The 14,063-nt window shown below is 38.7% G+C and overlaps 1 protein-coding gene across 1 annotated transcript in view; it reads right to left on the bottom strand.

The window, feature by feature from the left end:
* LOC133608919 (transcription initiation factor TFIID subunit 4-like) overlaps positions 1-14,063 on the bottom strand; it is a 328,756-nt gene that overhangs the window by 154,369 nt on the left and 160,324 nt on the right. The window lies entirely within an intron of this gene.

The raw sequence follows: 14,063 nt of genomic DNA, 5'->3' as shown, positions 1-14,063 counted from the left end.
AAGGGAGCAGGGCGGACTACAATGGCGGAAACGCGCAATTTTTCAGGACTTATGCAGATCCCAAATACACATCAGCAGGTACCAGAAGGTAAAAAAAGTTGTTTTTGCATAATATTGCGAAACAAAACGCCAGAGAATATGTCTTACCTTATACACACACCATAATAATACTTGCATGTTGAAGCACAGTACAATCCATCAAGTGGTGCGGCTTCATAGCTTACCAAAATCGTACTAAAACATTTTGATAGATTTTTGAGCGCCGCTTGTAATGTTCTATATTTTCAATGGAACGTATAAAATGTTGGTGTTGTTTACTTGAGTCATATTGCAGTCTACACATATCTCTTATGTGTGACTGCCATCTACTGGTCACACATATCTTTACACCATGTACCAAATAAAATAGCTTTGAGGTCGGTAAGCAAAACCAGAATTATTCCGTACATTAGGCGCACCGGGTTATAAGCCGCACTGTCGAGTTTTGAGAATAGGATTTTAAGTGCGCCTTATAGTCCGGAAAATACGGTATTACTGGGTTTAAGACTGCACAAACTGCAGCTTTGAGTACAAACGTGTCACAAACAACTTTTTGAAATAAATGACAATAATATTCCCAAATGGGGCTGCAACAATTAGTCAACATTCGCCATGTACACATGGACACATTTAATCGGATTAAAAGGCTAACCGGAGTAAAAATGCTTCATGTAAACACGCCATTTGGAATATTCTGACCCGATCACACATGTTCAGATCAAAATTTAATTCTGATCGAGACAGGTGGTTTATGCCAATAGTCATTTGGACTAAGGTTGTACGGTATAGTATAATACCGCAATACTAATTAATCATATTTGGTACTATACCGCCTCTAAAAAAATACCGGGACTCCACCCCACCGCACCCCCGTCGTCGTTACGTCATAACATTGTTGGTTTTACGAGCAGACGAGCATGTTCGGCAGCGCACAATCACGGAGTACTTACAAGCAGACACAGTGTGTAGACAGAAAATAGAGAACGGACGAATTTTGGCTTAAAAACTAACGATAAAAGTGAAGCTATAACACTGAAATGCCCTCAGGAAGAGGTGCTTTAAGACATAGCTAGCTAGCTAGCTAGCGGCTAAAGTCCAGCAGCAGTTGGCAGTGTTTTAGCTACTTCTAAATCACTAATCCTCGCCTCCGTGGCGACAATTAAAGTAAGTTTCTTACAAGTATCATCCCTGCAGGACGAGGAATAGCTAAATATGCTTCACTACACACCGTAGTTCACCGGCGTCACAATGTAAACAAACGCCATTGGTGGATCTACACTTAACATCCACTGTAATGATACCAAGTACAAGAGCGTATCTAGTCGATACTACTATGATCGATATTTTTTAGCATCACAAACTCTTCTTTCGTTTTTTTAAATTTATATTATGTTTATAAAGTCAGGAAATATGTTCCTGGACACATGAGGACTTTGAATATGACCAATGTATGATCCTGGTATCGGTTTGATACCCAAATTTGTGGTATCATCCAAAACTAATGTAAAGCATCCAAACAACAGAATAATAAGTGATTATTACATTTTAACAGAAGTGTAGATAGAACATGTTAAAATAGAAAGTAAGAAGATATTAACAGTAAATAAACAAGTAGATAAATAATTAATTTTCTACTACTTGTCCTTTATAATTTTGACAAAATAATAGAATAGAAAATGATAACATGCATACAACAGCAGACTAATTAGGAGCCTTGTTTGTTTACTTACTAATAAAAGACAAGTTGTCTTGTATGTTCACTATTCTATTTATGGACAAACTTGCAATAAGAAACATATGTTTAATGTACCCTAGGATTTTTTGTTAAAATAAAGCAAATAATGCAATTTTTTTGTGGTCCCCTTTATCAAGAAAAGTATTGAAAAATACCGAAAAGTATTGAAATACATTTTGGTACCGTTACCGGTACCATAATAATCATAATAATGATCATAATAAAGATAGTAATAAAAGTGCTCCAGCATGGTACAAAACTTTGTCCTTATACCAAGTACAACATTAGTACAACAACTTTATTACAATTGTTTTGTGGTGTTTAAATACAATGTCTGATCTCAGTGCCATGAAAGTGCCAGAAAAAAGTGCACGAGAAAAACTATTAAAAAATATTTTAAAAGTAAAACCGAAAGTTACTTCAAAGAAACCACATCCGCTGCCTAAGTTGTGCATCAACAAACGACGACAGGTGAGCGCGCTCCCTTCATCCTCCTGCCCACGTTGACGGAAAGACGCTACTGCGGAGTAAACAAGGACAAAAACAAACCGAAGCTGTGACAGAACTATTTGCGTAAACAAGAAGAAGAGAGGTCTACTTTCTGAGGGTCCGCCGGGAATGCATCCTATATCAGACTTGAAATGACGCGGCGCTTCGGTTTTGAGATAAAACGTTAAAGCGCTTAGCGTGGCGCTTTAGCCTATTACACGCAAGAGACAATACGTCTTTGCGCTCCTTTGTAGCCTTAAAAGTTAATGTGGAGAATAAATTGGTGCATCTGAAACGCTTATTCGGGGGTAAACTCGCTTTTCTTTAACCTGAGCACAGTCAATGCCGTTTTAAAACGCACACGTTTGTCTCTAAAGTAAGTGGATGCAGAACAGGATGTAGGCTGGGCTCAAAAAAGGGTAAGGAGATAAGGAGCGCACTCACACTAAGACTTTGGCACATTCATTACTTCTGCCATCATCTCTACACGGCTGTAATAATGCAATTTAGTCAACTATTTGACAATTGGAAAAAAATCCCAATTTTTTGACAAAAAAAACCCCGACTTTTTGACTCTTAGAAAAAAATCCCGACTTTTTGACACTTAGAAAAAAATCCCAATTTTTTGACACTTGGAAAAAATACTGACTTTTTGACACTTACAAAAAAAATCCTGACTTTTTGACACTGGAAAAAATATTGACTTTTTGACAAAAAAAAATCCCACTTACAAAAAATGCCAACTTTTAGACACTAAGAAAAAATGCAGACTTTTTGACACTTAGAAAAAATGCAGACTTTTTGACACTTTGAAAAAAGGCAGAATTTTTGACGCTAAGAAAAAATGCCAACTTTTTGACAGAAAAAATCTGACTTTTTGACAGAAAAATCCCGACCTTTTGACACTTAGAAAAAAATCCCGACTTTTTGACAGAAACAATCCCAACTTTTTGACACTTGGAAAAAATTCTGCCTTTTTGACAAAAACAATCCCGACTTTTTGACAAAAACAATACCGACTTTTTGACACTTAAAAAAAATTGAGACTTTTTGACAAAAACTTTCCCGACTTTTTGACACTTAGAAAAAATCCCGACTTTTTGACAGAAACAATGCCAACTTTTTGACACTTAGAAAAAATTCTGCCTTTTTGACAAAAACAATCCCGACTTTTTGACAAAAACAATCCCGACTTTTTGACACTTAAAAAAAATTGAGACTTTTTGACAAAAACTTTCCCGACTTTTTGACACTTAGAAAAAATCCCGACTTTTTGACACTTAGAAAAAATATTGACTTTTTGACAGACAAATCCTGACTTTTTGACACTTACAAAAAAATACTGACTTTTTGACACTGGAAAAAATATTGACTTTTTGACAAAAAAAAATCAGACTTTTTGACACTTAGAAAAAATGCCAACTTTTAGACACTAAGAAAAAATCCTGACTTTTTGACACTTTGAAAAAAATCCCGACTTTTTGACACTTTGAAAAAATCCTTACTTTTTGACAAAAAAAATTCAGACTTTTTGACCCTTAGAAAAAACCCCGACTTTTTGACAGGAAAAATCCCGACGTTTTGATAATTACAAAAAATGCCGACTTTTTGACAAAATAGTTGACTATTTACATTGTAGATTGTCTGTCACTGAAGGCATCAATACTATGAATGAACACTAGTGGTGTGGGAAAAAATCGATTCGAATTCGAATTGCGATTCTCACGTTGTGCGATTCAGAATCAATTCTCATTTTAAAAAAATCAATATTTATTTATTTATTTTTAATTTTATTTTTATTTTTTTTAATTAATCAATCCAACAAAACAATACACAGCAATACCATAACTATGCAATCCAATTCCAAAACCAAACAATACACAGCAATACCATAACAATGCAATTCAATTCCAAAACCAAACCCGACCCAGCAACACTCAGAACTGCAATAAACAGAGCAATTGAAGGAGACACAAACACGACACAGAACAAACCAAAAGAAATGAAACAAAAATGAATATTATCAACAACAGTATCAATATTAGTAACAATTTCAACATAGCAGTGATTAAAAATCCCTTGTTGACATTATCATTAGACATTTATAAAAATAAAAATAAAAATAAAAAACAATAGTGTCACAGTGGCTTACACTTGCATCGCATCTCACAAGCTTGACAACACACTGTGTCCAATATTTTCACAAAAATAAAATAAGTTATATATTTTTGGTCCATTTAACAGTTAAAATAAATTTACATTATTGCAATCAGTTGATAAAACATTGTCCTTTACAATTATAAAAGCTTTTTACAAAAATCTACTACTCTGCTTGCATGTCAGCAGACTGGGGTAGATCCTGATGAAATCCTATGTATTGAATGAATAGAGAATCGTTTTGAATCGGGAAAAAAATCGTTTTTGAATCGAGAATCGTGTTGAATTGAAAAAAAAAATCGATTTTGAATCGAATCGTGACCCCAAGAATCGATATTGAATCGAATCGTGGGACACCCAAAGATTCACAGCCCTACTACTTACATTGTAGATTGTCACTGAAGGCATCAATACTATGAATGAACAAATGTGGAGTTATGTACTTATTAACAAAAAAAGGTGAAATAACTGAAAACATGTTTTATATTCTAGTTTCTTCAAAATAGCCACCCTTTGCTCTGATTACTGGTTTGCACACTCTTGGCATTCTCTCGATGAGCTTCAAGAGGTAGTCACCTGAAATGGTTTTCACTTCACAGGTGTGCCTTACCAGGGTTGATTAGTGGAATTTCTTGCTTTATCAATGAGGTTGGGAGCATCAGTTGTGTTGAGAATGAGAAGGTGTGTCCAAACTTTTGGCCTGCACTGTAGCTGATTTCATTGCATTTAAACTTTGTGAACTAAATTTTTCTGTACATCAAATTTTGTTGACAATTTCATTGAATACAAATGTGTAAGAAGATTCAGTGCAAAATAATTCAGTGCAGAAAAATGTGTTGCTTCAAAACTCAGGGTCAACTTTCGGTAAATTAAAGGCGACCTATAATACAAAACCAACTTTTCTTACTTATTGGTACCTGTGTTTGTGTATTTGGGATCTGCATAAGAACTTTTGGAATCAAACCGTGGAGGCATGGCGGAGATATTAATACAACAATCTTGCCTTCCTTCACACGTCCTACTCACTAATGTGACCTCAGCAGATACATCCATATATGGTAGGATTTACCCGAAGAGCTTTGTGCAAGTTCGCCATTGTAGTCAATACGCGCCTTTTTTGCTCTGTTCTCTTGTTGTGGGGCAGACTGGCTCGTACATGCACATGCATCCTCCGCTGTTGCCATTTTACAAAGTAGCGTATTGTGTAGGGAGAAGACACGGTTGAAGTGGAGGCACATAAATAAGACCGCCCACAAAACGATGCATCCTGAAGAGACGGTCACAAAGCAGCTTAAAAATGGTCTGTAAAACATAATCTATGCAACATTTTGACCAAATAACCACCATTACATGTTATGTAGACCACAAGGAAGTGTTTTAAATGTAGAGGAAAAAATCAGAATATGACTCATTTAAGATTTAAGCAATGGATGGTTTCTCAGGAACAACCAATGAGGTGCCAGATGTGCAGTCATGTGACACAGCATTTACCTGTTTGCTTTAAAAAAAAGTAATTTGCCTTCACTGTTCAGTCAAGATGGGGCTACAAGTTGCAAGTGTAATGCTGCACTTCAGCCAATAAGGAAATTTAATTTTCTAAAAACGAAATAATAATTCAGATAATAATAATTTTACGTTGCGCTTGTCTGCATTGTAGCACTTTCCTAAAATAGACATTGTATTCCATCATATACAGTATGTCAATAGAACTTTTGTAAAAGCATACATCTTTTCGGCTTTTTGTTAGTTAAACACATGCTCAATCCAGGTTAGTACTGGCATTCTTTTATTTTGAAGCTCGCTTTGCACTGAACAGGAAGTCCGTGTGTGCACGTTTTAATGCTGTATAACCTGACAGCGTTGATGTTTCAGTGTATATCAACGTCAACCTTGTTTAGTAATAAGCAGAATGTAGTGGACCGGGCCTCAATCAATTCACCATGAATTGATTTACGTGGACCCCGACTTAAACAAGTTGAAAAACTTATTGGGGTGTTACCATTTTGTGGTCAATTGTACGGAATATGTACTGTACTGTGCAATCTACTAATAAAAGTTTCAATCAATCAATCAAAAATGAACTGGTTGACATTAACAGATGGTCAACATTAGCGGTTCCCCTGTAATAATTCCATAGGGTTTCAATTTTTTTTTGTTTGCTTTGAACCCTGTGGCTTATAAAACGGTGCGGCGAATTTATGGATTGTTCTTCCCTGACGACCATAATGCAAATAGTTTTCATTAAACATGCAAAGACAGTGCCATGAGTGATGTCGGAAGAAGTGTTTTCATGCATATTTGTTCGTGTTACCTTCGTTAGCATTAGCAACTATGCTAACAAGTTGACAAGTGTCTGTTAGAATTATTAACTTAGGATGGCATTCTGTTTGTATTGTTTCAGTTTCACAAATTCCTCAGTAAATCCACCAAAACATCACCGTAGAGTTATTGAGTCTCTTTAGCTGGTTGGAGAGCTAGCTAGTGGGTTCATGACGATGACTTCTGTTTTGTTTGATCATCTGTTTTACTGCCGTGTTGCAGACACCCTTTGGAAACTCTAAAGGTATGTAAATAAACATTTACAGAATCTTTCTTTGTAAACAACGTATATATCTGGGGCTTATCGTCTGCTGTGACTAATGTATGGACCAATTATTGTACGTTATTTGCCATTTCTGATTTTGATTTGTTATGCTTTATTTGAAATATTATTTAAGGTGTTTTGCTAAGCCGTTTTATGTTTTGCATTTTGTTGCCTTACTTTGCCCAAATGTGCCAAAGGAGGGGAAGTGTGCCGTGCTTGGGCACAGATCACACTCGTCACTAGTGAAGTGGACCCAAGTACTGTACCATTGGCCTAATCTGGGGGAGATGGTGGTCTTTCGGGGTGCAGGAAACCCTTTTCCGGGCGTCAAAGGGCGGGAATAATTGCTCCAATTTTTTTAACTTTGACATTAAATGGCATAACATATGTATTGAGGCATGAAAAATTAATACACCAAAGTCTAATGATCTCCGCAGCTAGCGGGTCCATGACGATTACTTCTGTTTTGTTTGATCAGCCGTTTTACTGCCGTGTTGGAGACACCCTTTGGAAACACTAAAGGTATGTATATAAACATTTACAGAGTCCTTCTTTGCATATCTGGGGCTTGTAGTTCGGTGCGACGAATATATGGACCAATTATTTTACGTTATTTGCCATTTCTGATTCTGATTTGTTATGCTTTATTTGAAATATTACTTAAGGTGTTTTGCTAAGCTGTTTTATGTTTTGCATTTCGTTGCCTTACTTCGCCCAAAGGTGCCGTGCTCGGACACAGATCAGTGCGTCCACACTCACCACTAGTGAAGTGGGCCCAAGTACTGTACCATTGGCCTAATCTGGGGGAGGTGGTGGTCTTTCGGGGTGCAGGAAACCCTTTTCCCGGCGGCAAAGGGCGGGAATAATTGCTCCAACTTTTTTAACTTTGACTTTAAATGGCATTACATATGTATTGAGGCATGAAAAATTAATACACCAAAGTCTGATGATCTCCGCAGCTAGCGGGTCCATGACGATTATTTCTGTTTTGTTTGATCGGCCGTTTTACTGCCGTGTTGGAGACACCCTTTGGAAACACTAAAGGTATGTAAATAAACATTTACAGAGTCTTTCTTTGTATATCTGGGGCTTGTAGTTCGGTGCGACGAATATATGGACCAAATATTTTACGTTATTTGCCATTTCTGATTCTGATTTTTTATGCTTTATTTGAATTATTATTTAAGGTGTTTTGCTAAGCCGTTTTATGTTTTGCATTTTGTTGCCTTACTTTGCCCAAGCATGCCGTGCTTGGACACAGATCAGTGCGTCCACACTCGCCACTAGTGAAGTGGGCCCAAGTACTGTACCATTGGCCTAATCTGGGGGAGGTGGTGGTCTTTCGGGGTGCAGGAAACCCTTTTCCGGGCGTCAAAGGGCGGGAATAATTGCTCCAACTTTTTTAACTTTGACTTTAAATGGCATTACATATGTATTGAGGCATGACAAATTAATACACCAAAGTCTAATGATCTCCGCAGCTAGCGGGTCCATGACGATTACTTCTGTTTTGTTTGATCAGCCGTTTTACTGCCGTGTTGGAGACACCCTTTGGAAACACTAAAGGTATGTATATAAACATTTACAGAGTCCTTCTTTGTATATCTGGGGCTTGTAGTTCGGTGCGACGAATATATGGACCAATTATTTTACGTTATTTGCCATTTCTGATTCTGATTTGTCATGCTTTATTTGAAATATTACTTAAGGTGTTTTGCATTTCGTTGCCTTACTTTGCCCAAACGTGCCGTGCTTGGACACAGATCAGTGCGTCCTCACTCGCCACTAGTGAAGTGGACCCAAGTACTGTACCATTGGCCTAATCTGGGGGAGGTGGTGGTCTTTTGGGGTGCAGGAAACCCTTTTCCGGGCGTCAAAGGGCGGGAATAATTGCTCCAACGTTTTTAACTTTGACTTTAAATGGCATTACATATGTATCTAGGCATGAAAAATTAATACACCAAAGTCTAGCAAATGTCAAGGGTAATGATCTCCGCAGCTAGCGGGTCCATGACGATGACTTCTGTTTTGTTTGATCAGCCGTTTTACTGCCGTGTTGGAGACACCCTTTGGAAACACTAAAGGTATGTAAATAAACATTTACAGAGTCTTTCTTTGTATATCTGGGGCTTGTAGTTCGGTGTGACGAATATATGGACCAATTATTTTCCGTTATTTGCCATTTCTGATTCTGATTTGTTATGCTTTATTTGAAACATTATTTAAGGTGTTTTGCTAAGCAATTTTATGTTTTGCATTTCGTTGCCTTACTTTGCCCAAACGTGCCGTGCTTGGACACAGATCAGTGCGTCCACACTCGCCACTAGTGAAGTGGGCCCAAGTACTGTACCATTGGCCTAATCTGGGGGAGGTGGTGGTCTTTCGGGGTGCAGGAAACCCTTTTCCGGGCGTCAAAGGGCGGGAATAATTGCTCCAACTTTTTTAACTTTGACTTTAAATGGCATTACATATGTATTGAGGCATGACAAATTAATACACCAAAGTCTAATGATCTCCGCAGCTAGCGGGTCCATGACGATTACTTCTGTTTTGTTTGATCAGCCGTTTTACTGCCGTGTTGGAGACACCCTTTGGAAACACTAAAGGTATGTATATAAACATTTACAGAGTCCTTCTTTGTATATCTGGGGCTTGTAGTTCGGTGCGACGAATATATGGACCAATTATTTTACGTTATTTGCCATTTCTGATTCTGATTTGTCATGCTTTATTTGAAATATTACTTAAGGTGTTTTGCATTTCGTTGCCTTACTTTGCCCAAACGTGCCGTGCTTGGACACAGATCAGTGCGTCCTCACTCGCCACTAGTGAAGTGGACCCAAGTACTGTACCATTGGCCTAATCTGGGGGAGGTGGTGGTCTTTTGGGGTGCAGGAAACCCTTTTCCGGGCGTCAAAGGGCGGGAATAATTGCTCCAACGTTTTTAACTTTGACTTTAAATGGCATTACATATGTATCTAGGCATGAAAAATTAATACACCAAAGTCTAGCAAATGTCAAGGGTAATGATCTCCGCAGCTAGCGGGTCCATGACGATGACTTCTGTTTTGTTTGATCAGCCGTTTTACTGCCGTGTTGGAGACACCCTTTGGAAACACTAAAGGTATGTAAATAAACATTTACAGAGTCTTTCTTTGTATATCTGGGGCTTGTAGTTCGGTGTGACGAATATATGGACCAATTATTTTCCGTTATTTGCCATTTCTGATTCTGATTTGTTATGCTTTATTTGAAACATTATTTAAGGTGTTTTGCTAAGCAATTTTATGTTTTGCATTTCGTTGCCTTACTTTGCCCAAACGTGCCGTGCTTGGACACAGATCAGTGCGTCCACACTCGCCACTAGTGAAGTGGGCCCAAGTACTGTACCATTGGCCTAATCTGGGGGAGGTGGTGGTATTTCGGGGTGCAGGAAACCCTTTTCCAGGCGTCAAAGAGCGGGAATAATTGCTCCAACTTTTTTAACTTTGACTTTAAATGGCATTACATATGTATCTAGGCATGAAAAATTAATACACCAAAGTCTGGCAAATTTCAAGGGTAATGATCTCCGCAGCTAGCGTGTCCATGACGATTACTTCTGTTTTGTTTGATCAACCGTTTTACTGCCGTGTTGGAGACACCCTTTGGAAACACTAAAGGTATGTAAATAAACATTTACAGAGTCTTTCTTTGTATATCTGGGGCTTGTAGTTCGGTGCGACGAATATATGGACCAATTATTTTACGTTATTTGCCATTTCTGATTCTGATTTGTTATGCTTTATTTGAAATATTACTTAAGGTGTTTTGCTAAGCTGTTTTATGTTTTGCATTTCGTTGCCTTACTTCGCTCAAAGGTGCCGTGCTCGGACACAGATCAGTGCGTCCACACTCACCACTAGTGAAGTGGGCCCAAGTACTGTACCATTGGCCTAATCTGGGGGAGGTGGTGGTCTTTCGGGGTGCAGGAAACCCTTTTCCCGGCGGCAAAGGGCGGGAATAATTGCTCCAACTTTTTTAACTTTGACTTTAAATGGCATTACATATGTATTGAGGCATGAAAAATTAATACACCAAAGTCTGATGATCTCCGCAGCTAGCGGGTCCATGACGATTACTTCTGTTTTGTTTGATCGGCCGTTTTACTGCCGTGTTGGAGACACCCTTTGGAAACACTAAAGGTATGTAAATAAACATTTACAGAGTCTTTCTTTGTATATCTGGGGCTTGTAGTTCGGTGCGACGAATATATGGACCAAATATTTTACGTTATTTGCCATTTCTGATTCTGATTTGTTATGCTTTATTTGAATTATTATTTAAGGTGTTTTGCTAAGCCGTTTTATGTTTTGCATTTTGTTGCCTTACTTTGCCCAAGCATGCCGTGCTTGGACACAGATCAGTGCGTGCACACTCGCCACTAGTGAAGTGGGCCCAAGTACTGTACCATTGGCCTAATCTGGGGGAGGTGGTGGTCTTTCGGGGTGCAGGAAACCCTTTTCCGGGCGTCAAAGGGCGGGAATAATTGCTCCAATTTTTTTAACTTTGACTTTAAATGGCATTACATATGTATTGAGGCATGAAAAACTAATACACCAAACTCTAATGATCTGCGCAATCGGTCCATGACGATTACTTCTGTTTTGTTTGATCGGCCGTTTTACTGCCGTGTTGTAGACACCCTTTGGAAACACTAAAGGTATGTAAATAAACATTTACAGAGTCTTTCTTTGTATATCTGGGGCTTGTAGTTCGATGCGACGAATATATGGACCAAATATTTTCCGTTATTTGCCATTTCTGATTCTGATTTGTTATGCTTTATTTGAAATATTAATTAAGATGTTTTGCATTTCGTTGCCTTACTTTGCCCAAACGTGCCGTGCTTGGACACAGATCACTGCGTCCGCACTCGCCACTAGTGAAGTGGGCCCAAGTACTGTACCATTGGCCTAATCTGGGGGAGGTGGTGGTCTTTTGGGGTGCAGGAAACCCTTTTCCGGGCGTCAAAGGGCGGGAATAATTGCTCCAACGTTTTTAACTTTGACTTTAAATGGCATTACATATGTATCTAGGCATGAAAAATTAATACACCAAAGTCTAGCAAATGTCAAGGGTAATGATCTCCGCAGCTAGCGGGTCCATGACGATGACTTCTGTTTTGTTTGATCAGCCGTTTTACTGTCGTGTTGGAGACACCCTTTGGAAACACTAAAGGTATGTAAATAAACATTTACAGAGTCTTTCTTTGTATATCTGGGGCTTGTAGTTCGGTGTGACGAATATATGGACCAATTATTTTCCGTTATTTGCCATTTCTGATTCTGATTTGTTATGCTTTATTTGAAACATTATTTAAGGTGTTTTGCTAAGCAATTTTATGTTTTGCATTTCGTTGCCTTACTTTGCCCAAGCGTGCCGTGCTTGGACACAGATCAGTGCGTCCACACTCGCCACTAGTGAATTGGACCCAAGTACTGTACCATTGGCCTAATCTGGGGGAGGTGGTGGTCTTTCGGGGTGCAGGAAACCCTTTTCCGGGCGTCAAAGGGCGGGAATAATTGCTCCAACTTTTTTAACTTTGACTTTAAATGGCATTACATATGTATTGAGGCATGAAAAACTAATACACCAAACTCTAATGATCTGCGCAGTCGGTCCATGACGATTACTTCTGTTTTGTTTGATCAGCCGTTTTACTGCCGTGTTGTAGACACCCTTTGGAAACACTAAAGGTATGTAAATAAACATTTACAGAGTCTTTCTTTGTATATCTGGGGCTTGTAGTTCGATGCGATGAATATATGGACCAAATATTTTCCGTTATTTGCCATTTCTGATTCTGATTTGTTATGCTTTATTTGAAATATTAATTAAGATGTTTTGCATTTCGTTGCCTTACTTTGCCCAAACGTGCCGTGCTTGGACACAGATCAGTGCGGCCACACTCGCCACTAGTGAAGTGGGCCCAAGTACTGTACCATTGGCCTAATCTGGGGGAGGTGGTGGTATTTCGGGGTGCAGGAAACCCTTTTCCAGGCGTCAAAGAGCGGGAATAATTGCTCCAACTTTTTTAACTTTGACTTTAAATGGCATTACATATGTATTGAGGCATGAAAAATTAATATGCCGAAGTCTGGCAAATGTCAAGGGTAATGATCTCCGCAGCTAGCGGGTCCATGACGATGACTTCTGTTTTGTTTGATCAGCCGTTTTACTGCCGTGTTGGAGACACCCTTTGGAAACACTAAAGGTATGTAAATAAACATTTACAGAGTCTTTCTTTGTATATCTGGGGCTTGTAGTTCGGTGTGACGAATATATGGACCAATTATTTTCCGTTATTTGCCATTTCTGATTCTGATTTGTTATGCTTTATTTGAAACATTATTTAAGGTGTTTTGCTAAGCAATTTTATGTTTTGCATTTCGTTGCCTTACTTTGCCCAAGCGTGCCGTGCTTGGACACAGATCAGTGCGTCCACACTCGCCACTAGTGAATTGGACCCAAGTACTGTACCATTGGCCTAATCTGGGGGAGGTGGTGGTCTTTCGGGGTGCAGGAAACCCTTTTCCGGGCGTCAAAGGGCGGGAATAATTGCTCCAACTTTTTTAACTTTGACTTTAAATGGCATTACATATGTATTGAGGCATGAAAAACTAATACACCAAACTCTAATGATCTGCGCAGTCGGTCCATGACGATTACTTCTGTTTTGTTTGATCAGCCGTTTTACTGCCGTGTTGTAGACACCCTTTGGAAACACTAAAGGTATGTAAATAAACATTTACAGAGTCTTTCTTTGTATATCTGGGGCTTGTAGTTCGATGCGACGAATATATGGACCAAATATTTTCCGTTATTTGCCATTTCTGATTCTGATTTGTTATGCTTTATTTGAAATATTAATTAAGATGTTTTGCATTTCGTTGCCTTACTTTGCCCAAACGTGCCGTGCTTGGACACAGATCAGTGCGTCCACACTCGCCACTAGTGAAGTGGGCCCAAGTACTGTACCATTGGCCTAATCTGGGGGAGGTGGTGGTATTTCGGGGT

Source organism: Nerophis lumbriciformis, linkage group LG06 (assembly GCF_033978685.3).
Source record: "Nerophis lumbriciformis linkage group LG06, RoL_Nlum_v2.1, whole genome shotgun sequence".
Lineage (NCBI taxonomy): Eukaryota > Metazoa > Chordata > Actinopteri > Syngnathiformes > Syngnathidae > Nerophis > Nerophis lumbriciformis.
Note: the sequence above shows the minus strand (reverse complement) of the source record. Positions and strands in the feature narration are given on the sequence as shown.